This window comes from Sturnus vulgaris, unplaced genomic scaffold (genome assembly GCF_052056855.1).
Source record: "Sturnus vulgaris isolate bStuVul1 unplaced genomic scaffold, bStuVul1.hap1 Scaffold_452, whole genome shotgun sequence".
NCBI classification, from domain to species: Eukaryota; Metazoa; Chordata; class Aves; order Passeriformes; family Sturnidae; genus Sturnus; species Sturnus vulgaris.
In genome coordinates, this window is record NW_028276476.1 from 145,549 (window position 1) to 156,445 (window position 10,897).

The 10,897-nt window shown below is 45.5% G+C and overlaps 1 long non-coding RNA gene across 1 annotated transcript; it reads right to left on the minus strand.

The window, feature by feature from the left end:
- Positions 1-2,860: 2,860 nt before the first annotated feature.
- LOC148217709 (uncharacterized) lies at positions 2,861-9,331 on the minus strand. The gene is made up of 3 exons (XR_015800833.1): positions 6,913-9,331; positions 5,235-6,274; positions 2,861-5,006 (listed from the first exon to the last, which is right to left on the minus strand). It is a non-coding gene; the product is annotated as an uncharacterized LOC148217709 (long non-coding RNA).
- Between the last annotated feature and the right edge of the window lie 1,566 nt (positions 9,332-10,897).

Here is a 10,897-nt window from a genome sequence, read left to right on the forward strand (position 1 = left end):
CGAGCCGCCATCTTGGGAGAGGCAGGCGCGCAGTACCGCGCTCTGCCCACAGGGTGGCGCTTGGGAGACAGGCAAGGGATGGAATCAAGGAGTGTCCCAATCCTTGAGGAAATCCCCCGGAATGAACGCCCTAAAAAACCCCGACCAGAACTGAGAAACCTTTTCCCGCCATTTTTCATTGATTTTTTTCCCCATTTCTCTCAGATTTTTTCCTCAATTTTTCAAGCATTTTTTCCCGCAATTTTCGTGGATTTTTTCCTGATTTTTCCCCATTTCTCACTGATTTTTTCCCCCATTTCTCACTGATTTTTACCCCCCATTTCTCACTGGTTTTTACCCCCCATTTCTCACTGGTTTTTCCCCATTTCTCACTGGGTTTTTCCCCATTTCTCACTGATTTTCCCCCCATTTTTCATGGATTTTTTCCCCTATTTTTCGTGGATTTTTTCCCCATTTTTCCCCGTCTCTCACAGATTTTTCCCCCCATTTCTCATGGATGTTTCCCCCAATTTTCATGGATATTTCCCGATTTATATATATAAATCATCTATTTTTTAATATTTAATTTATATTCATAATCTATACATATTTCATATATTCAGTTTAATTGCTATTCTATTTATCATACATACAATATTATTTTATTATTCATTATATACATAGATTTATATTACTAATGTTATTTCTATTTTATCTATATCCATATATATTTGTAGGTTCATAGTTTTTAATATTATTTATTTAAAAGCTCTGCCTCTAACCAAATAGAAACAAAAAACTCGATTATTTTAAATTATATTTGAATATATTTTTCTATTTAGTTTTCATATTTATATCTGTAGATTTATATGTCTATATTGTGTATTCTATATTTATATACTATTTAATGTATTTTTTACTAGTATATTAATATACTATATGCTATTTACATTCTATTATAAATACTATTTAATATAACATATTAAAATCGATAAATTATTTATATTACATACTACATACATGTGTGATAAATGTGATTCGTGCTAATTAAGTTGTAACTATATTTACAAAATTGTATTTAGATCAATAGAAGACAATTGTTACAGAGTGAGAAGGGGGAGATGGGTGAGACAGGATAAAAGACATCTTACAGAGGTTGGGAGTCAAAGAAGGAGGTTAGAAGAAAGTCAGATAAGAATAGTCAAAGGACGAAGGTCTGATAAGCGGCATCTAGAAATACAGCTTCAACCTTGAAGCTGTCAAAAATGGAATGATCCCAAGCATGGGACTTAATTAAAGTCATGTTATGGAAAACATCTGCTCAGTCACACAGGGCGCCTGCGCTACCTGCAGGTCACACCTCGGTCACTGATGAAGATGATGGGCCTTCACGGGAAATAAGACCCTTAAAAAGATAAGAGACCCCCTAACCCATTAGTAGAGCATGCGCCGTGCAGTATAGTTACGTAGATCTTAGGAATAGAAACTAGGAGGAGCTTTCTAGAAACTTTTGTAGCCTATAGTATATAAGTGGGATTGTTAGCCTGGATGCTTTGATACGTGAGGAATGGCGAGCCACTCCCCGTATCCCCGGTCGGAGGGGGGCCCCTCCCCGGTCGGTTTTGCTTATGCTTTATATGAACCTCAATTATACTAAATTACTTACTGCCAAAATTTGTATATTCTTAAATATATACACTTTGATTGTTTCATCTCCAATACTTTAATTGTCATCTCCAATACTTTGATTGTATTCATTTTGTTACTATTAAAAACTTACTATTAAATTTAATCTTGTTGCTTGATAAATTGGGAAAAATAGAACATCATTCATAACACATGTATTTTATATTTATATTTATTTCTATATATTTATACTTACATATATATATGCATATATAGTTATAATAATTTTATGTCAGTATCGATTTTTGCATATTTGTATATTTTTGCCTATATTATTTATATTATTTATTAAAAACCCTCCTCTAACCAAATAAAAAACAATAAAACATTCCTTTTAAAGTCTAAATATTTATATATTTCTATTTTCATAACAGAATATAATGTAATGTAATATATTTATATATTGGTTTCTTATATTTGCTTCTATATTTTTATTCTTTATCTTTTCTATTTACAGTATCTATAAAAAAACCCTACCTCTATCCAAACACAAACCAATAAAACATTCCTTTTAGACTATATTTAGCTGTTTTTTAAGGTTCTGTTTTTCATGCATTCTACACCCACCCCTCCCTCTCAATGTTCTGGCACCCACCATGACCCCCCCCATGCCCGACTCACCTGCTCCTCCAGCGCAGCCCGGCTCCCTCTCCCAGGGACCTTGGGGTGCCCCAAACCACGTCGGAGCCCCCCTCAGCCTTTTTTCCTCACCCCAAAGAAGGCACAGAACGACTCCAACTGCCCTGGACAGCAGCAGGGCACTTGACTGCAACCCCTCCCATGTGTCCATCCCACAGAAAGTGACTCTGCTGACACCAGAAAAGGGAGGGCAACCCCCACAAGGGCTGAAGTTCCTCCCCAGCCCTGCAGACACAGGGGACAAGGGGCAGAAAGGAGGAGGGGCAGCAGAGAAGACAAGGGAAGAAAATCAACATCAAGGTGCACGATGAAATGGAACCCCCCCTAAAAAAAAAAAAGAAGAAGAAAAATGAAAACGAAAAATAACCAAAAAACGAAAAGAAACCCCTGGCATGCTGGATGGGCAGCACAAGAGGGAGGGATTAAAAATGAACAGGGACAGTGTCCTGGTTTTGGGCAAATTTGGGGGAAAACCTCCAGAAGGAGCCCCCAGACAGCAAACCCCACGACTCCTCCCCCCCACCCCACCGGGTTCGGGAAGACTTTCCTCGGAGAAGAGTGGGAGAAAAAAACCTCTTTATTTAACAAGCAAGACACTCCCCAGCACAGGGAAAAAAGACAACACCAGCTGACAAAAAACTCTTTCACCGTTCTGAAGGGATGACGAGTTCAGTCTCTCTGGCGAGTGGTCGCCCAGTTATCAGTCTCTGGCGCTTGGGAATGGCTGCTGCAGGTGACAGAGTGTAGACTCCCGGTGTTTCTTGGGGTTTCCCAGGTCCCCGTCCGGAACAGGTTCAGATGGTATCCAGGAGAGGGAGGGGACGGGGTGGAAGAGAAAACAGTCCAGGGAAAAAGTTGGACTGCCTAGCTGAACTAACTAATAAGAAAAAAGCAAGGGCAGAGCGAAGGAAAGAAAAAGAGGCAGAAGCGAGCAAGCAGGCAAGCAAGCAAGCAAGCAGGCAAGCAAGCAAACCGAGCTAAAACCTCTCCTAAACATAGACATAAACATAAACATGGGGGAGGTGAGCCGGCTGATAACAAGACAAAACAAAGCTTCACTCTCAGAGTCAGTCCTGGAAGCACAGGACATAATACCAAACATAATCAGGACACATGATTGGAGATAGAAACACCATAACATCACCCTAGGACAGACAGTGACCGGGACACAAGGATCCCAGGGGAAACAACGGCACAGGGAGCACCACAGAGGCACAGAGAAGGACGGAGAAAAGACAGAGAGTGCCAAACACACAGCAAGGACTGAGGGGTACCATGACAAAGAGGGAACCCAGGAGCCAGAGAGGAAGCGAGCACAGCCCGTGCGGGGCGGGCAAAGACGGGCAAGGAGCAGCACAGGCACGGAGACAGAGAGGCACGGCCAGCAGGACAGAGGCTCACCAGGAGAGGGGCACAGCAAGGGAGGAGCACCGGGCAGCGCTCCTTTAGGACAAGAATATTCACACACACAAGCAATTCCCTCATTTGCACCTCATTCTTATTTCACACACCGCCCCCCCCCCCCCCCAATAAAAAATTCAGCTCATAGCACAGGCAGCTCTGGCTTTTCCCTGCACAGTATTTCTACCAGGGACCTGGGCACAGCACGCGGTCGCGAGTCACCTGAATCAATCCTGATTTAACATTTCAAAGCTTCTCCTTCTGGCACTGCACCTTCTCAGACCCGGGCTGCCATGTTCCACTCCCCTCATGGCCAAATTCAAGAACAACTGTTGCCATTCTGCAGAGAATTCCCAATATGACTCACATGTTATCAGTGGGCAGAAAACTCTTTGGGCTTCAGTTCCACCTCTCACCTGTTCCACGTGGAGGGAGGACAGGCATTTGTCACACATCACAGCAGCAGTGATGGATCAAGGCTTTTTTTTTTTTTTTTTTTTTTTGATTGAATAAAAGGGTAAGAAAAAACAAACCAGGTCTCATACAAATGTCCTGAAACACCATTAAAGCTTTTTAAACCCAAGGAGACCATCGTGATTCCTGACTTCAGTCTTCTATTCATACTGGTTTTGGCATCATGAAATCAATCAGAGTCTTTTAAGAAATACTAAATCATCATGACTAAACCCCGGGCTCCTGGTCATTTGCACTTACAGCCCCTTGTAGGAAGCTCTCCAGCCTTTTTTTCCCATCCTACGTTGGACAGAGGATGGCTGTGAACCGCACGCCTCCACACAAACAGTCCTGCCGGTTCCTCAAAAAGTTTAAAATGCCTGTGATAAAAATGATAGAAAGTAATACTGCCTCTCAGACTGTGCAAGAAATGGGAAGTTGGACTTTCAATGTCCCACTGAGAGATGCCAAATAAAAGCTTCCCCATGAGCTCGCACAGAGTAGTAACATTTCTTGGACGAAACTAAACTAAGATTTTTTTTTGACCAAACAAGATAGGTCTGTATGAGAACAGCTCAGGAGGCTTTCAGGGCTCGCAGTGATGCTGGCAGAGCACAGAACGTTAAAGATGAAGTCTTAACTCCCTGAATTAATGCCCTGTGGTAGCCAAAACTTTTTGCAAAGACACATAAGACTTGCTTCTCCTTGTTTCCGAGTTCCCAAGCCGTCCTGTAATTCGTCACCTGCACTAGTGCAGACCAATCTGCCGTGGGCAAGGAACAGATCCGGCTCCTGAGCTCCAAGCCACGTGTCCCCGATGGAAACCCAAGTCAGGAATACAAAAACACCTGTGGAAGAAAGACGAGAGAAAAATCAGAAGACACAGATATTCTTCTATTTCCACACAGAAATACCGAGCCAAGCTGTTTACCTCTGGGACTCTGTTTTCAAACAGCTCCCCAACTCTGTTCCTAGATGGAAAACGTGGAGTGGCTTTGCCCATGCAAAGCCAATGAGCCTCCTCACAAGAAGGAACAAACCAGTTTCCTGCTAAATCAGACACCTGGAAATCTCACCTGTCACATGCTGTCATGGACCAGCAAGAGGGATCAGCATCCAGGCCCACGTGGACTTGTTCATTCCTGGCTTCTAATGCAGCAGGGACAACAGCACTGAAGGGAAATGATCACGTCTTCATTTAAAGAGAACCCAACTTCTTCATCAAAGCCATCACTGTCCTCGATCAGGACATCCACCATATCCAGGACATCTAATAAGTGAAGAAAAACATCAAAGCAAGAATCCAGACTAACAGGAAAAACAACAGACGTAGAATGCAACACTCCAGGAATACAAGCCATCTTTTTAATTCTTTTTAATAAAAAAAAAAAAAAATTAAAAAAAAGTATGAAAGCCACATTTGTCACACAATACAACGTTAAGTGCAACCCCTAAATTACAGCTGAACCTTCACTCTGCCTTTCAATGCTGCTGTCCAGCACGGAGCAGCTGTGGCTGCTCCTGGATCCCTGGATGTGTCCAAAGCCAGGCTGGACACTGGGGCTTGGAGCAGCCCGGGCTACTGAAAGGTGTCCCTGTTCATGGCAGGGCTGGAACTGGATGAGATTTAAGGAGCCTTGCCGGCCAAACCACTCTGGGATTCCATGACTCTGTCAACAGTCCCAGGCAGAAGGGCTAGATTTCCATTTGAGTTCAAAAACGCCGCTGCAAGAGCATGAAGAGAGATTTCAAATACCGTTCAAGTGGCACAACCACGGCAGAAATTACTTTCAGAGGTAAAGCGGCAACTTGGCAATTCCACTTCGACTTCTGATACCAAGAACACGTGGAGAGCTGAATCCTGGAGGGCCCTTACTTAACAGGATTGCCAGAGTTATCCATCCCCAGTTTGCTGATTAGGGCTAGAAAGTGTATCCCCAAGTCATGGAGTTGGGATGTTGACAGGTTACCACATACCATCAATGTGAGAGACGGGGATGCTGATGTTATCAGAGTCCTGTTTAAACAGAGCCACCTGGAGCGTGCTGGCTGCCTGAACCAGGTCTGCTGCCTTGTCAGTGTAGGGACAGGGGTTGGTCACCAGCTTCAGCAGGATCTGTCAGCAAAGGTGGGGAGAAAGGTAAGTGCACCTGCTGGCTGGCAAGTGCAGGGGAACCACACGGTACTGAGAACGACCACGTGCTGAAAGCTGGGCAGCTTTTATGAGGACAACTTCCATAGCACTTCTGCAGGATTCTGTCTACAGTTCCTGCTCTACAGGCCACACTGATGGAAAAACAAAAACCCACCACAACTTGGCACCTAGATTGCGACCACACACCGAGTACCTGGGCAGACCACAGTGGAGGCAAAGCACTGGGCATTCAACATCCTGAAGAGTAAACAGCAAGTGTCACCTTTCCTTGTCAAGGACCACCATCTACTGAGCTCTGATAATGTCGGCACCTAAAGAGGAGATCAAAGCTACCCACACCTACACCACTCTACCCTTACACCAACAATGCTGTAATAACAGCTGATCTTTTTGGATTTCATTTTCCTACAAATCATTTGGCTGCCCTCCCACTGAACACAAGAAGGATGCCACCTCCGTATAAAGAATCCCAAACAAGGCTTTTCTCAGAATTCATTCGCTGGTCTTTGACAGGTTTCTCAACAATAGCAACAAGACCTCCAGTTTCCACTAACACTATTCTTTGCATTTTTTTATCCAGCTGATTTGAACACCGTTACCTTTTCCAAAAACTGAATCACTGCTTCCTTCTGGTCTTCTTTTTTATTATCCAAGTGCTCCAGCCAAATTGAAAGCTCCTTCCACGTGTCCTCAAACGCTCCACTGTCACGTAAAACCTGTCCAGGAAACAAAGGAGGAGGTGTGTAAATAAACCTCAAAACACCTAAAATACAAAACCCCGAGGGATGCAGATCTTTTTCTATAGTTACCTTCATGCTTCCTTCTTTTAGGAACGAAAAGAAGAGCAGGTTGATGAGGAGTCGTATCTGCCGCTCTCCTCACCCTCAGTTCAAGAGGCTCACTAGGGGGACTTCAGCTGCATAGTGGACAATAAAAATCCTACTTCTGTAATTTTTGGAAAGCAGGTTATACTGCTTTCAGAGGGCCGTACAGCTTTCTATCATCACAGGCAGTTAAAAAAAAAAGAAAAAAGCACCTTCAAAATAGCCTGTAGGGGAGTTTTAGAAAACTACCGATGAAACAGAGGAAAATCATTGCTAAATTAAACCTGAATCAGGCTACTTGTACTTAAAGCAATCAGGCAGAGGGATGAACAGTCACATAAATGAGCAGTGGGCTGTGACCACAGCAAGGTCCAGAGAGAAGTGCAAGTTGCTGGGGGTGGTGAGGAAGACCAACAAGTCCCACACCCTAGAGACAGGCTTTGACGTGCCTAGAAACTTCCCCCCGCTTTCCTGCTCTCCAAATTCAGGCCCTGACTGCGAGCACCCAAACTCGGTGACCCCGAGCTCCAGCTCTACAAGCAAGAAAGGAGGAGGGAGAAGAGGAAGGAATCCGAGTGACACCAGGGTTCAACTCCCTCCCCCTAAGGCCCAGCAAGAGAGGAAACCTTGCCCAGCTTGCCGACCCTGGCACCTACGTTGGACGACTGCAATTACACAGGATGAATCTGTGCCTTTGCTCCTCTCCACACATCAAATACAAGGAAGCCATCACAACTCATTTGTTCTACAGTTACTCCGTGTACAACACCAGCAGATCTAAAAACAACTGCTGCTCACATCAATCTGACAGGGTAATTCTTTTAAAGCAAGAAAACATGAAGGAAAAAGGATTCATTATAATATAAGCGACTATTTTTGGCAGGGTCTGGAAACAGAAATGCACCTGCAGCTCTCACAAAACCAGGCAGGAACAGAATGTGAAATCCAAAAACGAGCCTTCAGTTACATGGCACTGTGCAGAAAAGTAAGTCCTTACCATCTATTCTTAGCAGCCTTTCTGCTGACGGAACTGCCCCAACTTCCCTGTTCCTGCTTTCCCTTCAGAGAAAATGCAAAGGACTGAAGTGGAAAGTGGACACAGGAACAAGTCAAGCAGTCCATGTTCCCACCTGGCAAAAGAATCCAAAACCATCAGAAAAACGGCACATTTTGAGCAGCTTTCGGTTGAGACATTCATTGCTGGGAGACCAAGTGAACCTGCCTTTAATCCCTTGCAAGGATCAAGGGCCACTAAACCCGAATTCAGTCACTGTAACTGGATTTTTTTCTTGGCAGGACAGTCTGGTTGCATTTATTCCTTATTCCTAAGGGTAAATCTCTACCCCTCCTTAGGTAACTAAAGGATGTCCTCTTTGAATAAGGTGCTAAAAACAGCAGCCTCTGGTGTCTGGTGGACTTCGAGCTGACCAGCTTTTTCTCAAAAGTCAAATAACTAATTTAAATATGCAGAGGGGGATGCTAATTTTCAAGACAAAAAGTACTCCTTGCATCAAAGCTGGGATCAGACAATAACAGAGAGGACTACTCTGCAGGGCCAGAGGAAACCGGAGAAGACTTATGAAAGGCTAGAGTGCTGAAGTACAGATTAAAGAAACGCTGATAAAAAGTAAAAATCCAAAGCAATATCTTCTTGATCAATGTCAAGACCTTTGCAGGCACCAACTGCACTGATTTATTACAGTATCAGAATTCATTCAGCCTCGGGGGGGTGCGTAAACACGACAGACATTTTCTTTGCTCTTTCATCAACTGCTGCAGTGAAGTCCGTTCACAGCATTGATTTCTGTCAAATATTTCGTTACTAGCCGGTTATCTGACAGCAAATTTCAACAAGAGTCACAGGAAAGGAGACTGGTGACCACACAATCCTGCAGCAAAGGTAACTGCTTCAAGAAAAAATCGTACAATCCTGAAATTTCAGGCCAGTGGGATAGAGTGAATATCCTGATATTTCAATTCCAAAGCTTACCTTAATGGTCTCGGGCTCCGGGGCTTGGAGGGGGGGTCGGTTCGGAAGGGCCGCCTCCGGAGGAGGGGATCCCGGGGGGAGTCAGGGGCCCGGGGAGGGGGGCGAGGCGGAGGGAGAGGAAAAAGAGGAAGATGAGGAGGAGGAAGAAGGGGGAGAGGGTTTGAGAGGAGGGGAAGCCCAAATCCGTGCTGTGTGCGGAGCTCCGACAGCACGCTGCAGCCCGCAGCTCAGTGTGAGCACGGGGCAGAGGAGGCGATTTCTGGGCATTCAATCACCCTGAGGCGGGCCCGGCACCGCCCCTGCAGCACCGTCCCCAGCACAGCTCGGTACCGCTCCGGGATCACCCGGCCCCGCCCCCGGTGCCGCCTGGGACCACTGGGGACCGCCCCTAAAGCACCGCCCCGGCCCCGCCCGGTCCCGTCCCCGGGACCTCCGTGCCCCGCCTCGCCAAGCCCCGGCTCCGCCCCGAGCCTGCCCGGGCTGCGCCGGCACCATCGCTGGCGGCCCCGCCCCTCTTCCCCGGGCCGAAGCGGGCTGAAGGAGATGTCCGCACGATTGGAAACGCCGCCGAAAATCGCACCCGTGGGATCGGTGTCGGCGTCGTGCGCAGGCATCCCACTAGAGCGAGCGGGCTCCTTGCTGTGCCCCCCTCCTTTTGCAGCCAGAGTTAGAAGGTCGGGGAGCGACACCCGAGCCGCCATCTTGGGAGAGGCAGGCGCGCAGTACCGCGCTCTGCCCACAGGGTGGCGCTTGGGAGACAGGCAAGGGATGGAACCAAGGAGTGTCCCAATCCTTGAGGAAATCCCCCGGAATGAACGCCCCAAAAAACCCCGACCAGAACTGAGAAACCTCCTGCCTCTGTATGAGTGCAAAGGGTGTGCAAGGAGTGTGCAAATAGTGTGCATTAGCAATCGATCGGCAGGCATTGGCAATCGACCGCCGATCTAATCGATCGGCAGGCATTGGCAATCGATCGCCGATCTAATCGATCGGCAGGCATTAGCAATCGAACGCCGATATAATCGATCGGCAGGCGCGATCAATCGATCGCCGATCTAATCCATAGGCACGCATTAGCTATCGATCGCCGATCTGATTTTTCCCGCCATTTTTCATGGATTTTTTCCCCCATTTCTTACTGATTTTTCCCCAATTTTTCATGCATTTTTCCCCGCAATTTTCGTGGATTTTTTCCCATATTTTCCCCATTTCTCACTGATTTTTTTCCCACATTTCTCAATGATTTGTTTCCCCAATTTATCAAAGATTTTTTTCCCCATTTCACCATGATGTTTCCCCCATTTCTCACTGATTTTTTCCCCCATTTCTCACTGATTTTTTCCCCCCATTTTTCCATGGATATTTCCCGATTTTCCCCCCCATTGCTCACTGATTTTTGCCCCCATTTCTCTCTGAATTTTCCCCCCATTTTCCATGCATTTTTCCCCCCATTAATCACTGATTTTTTTCCCCATTTATCACTGATATTTGCCCCCATTTCTCTCTGAATTTTTCCTTCCATTTTTCATGCATTTTTCCGCCCATTAATCACTGATTTTCTCCCCATATATCACTGATTTTTTTCCCCATTTCTCAATTATTTTTTCCCCCACTTTTCCCCGTTTCTCACTGATTTATTCCCCCATTTTTCATGGATTTTTTTTCCCCCATTTCTCACTGTTTTTTTTCCCCATTTTTCAAAGATTCCCCCCCCATTTTTCACTGATTTTTCTCCATTTCTCACTGATTTTCCCACCATTTTTCATGTGG